Consider the following 891-nt stretch of genomic DNA (forward strand, 5'->3'; position numbering starts at 1 on the left):
AAATCTGTATTTAAAATTTAAAATTTAATACTTAATTAAAATTTAAAAAATATTTTTTTTTCCAAGTGTTAGGCCAAAAATATTGTTGGTCATGTATTGGTGAACTTGAATAATCAAAATCTTTTATTAGTTAACTAACTAAAGTTTATCAAATCAAAGACATATATACCTGCATTTTGACAAGGGGGTCAATGCCTTCGGTTTGAGGAACATCATCAGGAAGAAGATGATCATACGGAATAGACTGAATGTCATCAAAGAAATGAAGAGATTGAAGAGTGCAATCAGTAGAAGCCTCAACAAACCAGGCACCGTCCCCGGAGCATTGAACTTGGAGGCACCCTGCTTCATCATTTTGTTCCGATTTGTGAATGAGGCGCCCAGCAAGAGGGTATAAGGAACCAATGCTCTAGACAAGGCTTCTCTTATGACACTTGCAGCTTCAGGGCCATGGCTGAACACATGCAACGTTCTGGCATCGCACCTTAGAACAGGTATCTTATCGATCAATGATAGGTCTAGTGTGGTCAATGGTGTCTCTTCAGCTGGCTTAACGACACTACGTTTTGTTCTTATCACACACATGGTGCGATGCCCATCATGCTAACTAGAAAGGTTGCTATGGAGATCCAATTTTTGGCATATCAATATGAATTCTAATGTTTATTTATAATTGATCAAATCTTTATACTGGAATATTTTTCTATTTCAGGTTCTTGGCTTTTAAGTCTGAACTTTTTGTTTGGTGGATTAAGTACAAAACTGCACTCCTCCGCCAAGCATTTTTAATTTTTTATTCTTCTTATTCTTGTTATTATTACTAGTTATATTAGATATCCAAAAATATTATTATTTTTTATTTTGTTTAACAATAATTTGCATTTATATTTA

The 891-nt window shown here is 34.1% G+C and overlaps 1 pseudogene; it reads right to left on the reverse strand.

The window, feature by feature from the left end:
• The window catches only part of LOC107646359, a 3384-nt pseudogene extending 2739 nt beyond the window's left edge, over window positions 1-645 (reverse strand).

The sequence above is a fragment of the Arachis ipaensis genome, chromosome B06 (genome assembly GCF_000816755.2).
Source record: "Arachis ipaensis cultivar K30076 chromosome B06, Araip1.1, whole genome shotgun sequence".
Taxonomy (NCBI): domain Eukaryota; kingdom Viridiplantae; phylum Streptophyta; class Magnoliopsida; order Fabales; family Fabaceae; genus Arachis; species Arachis ipaensis.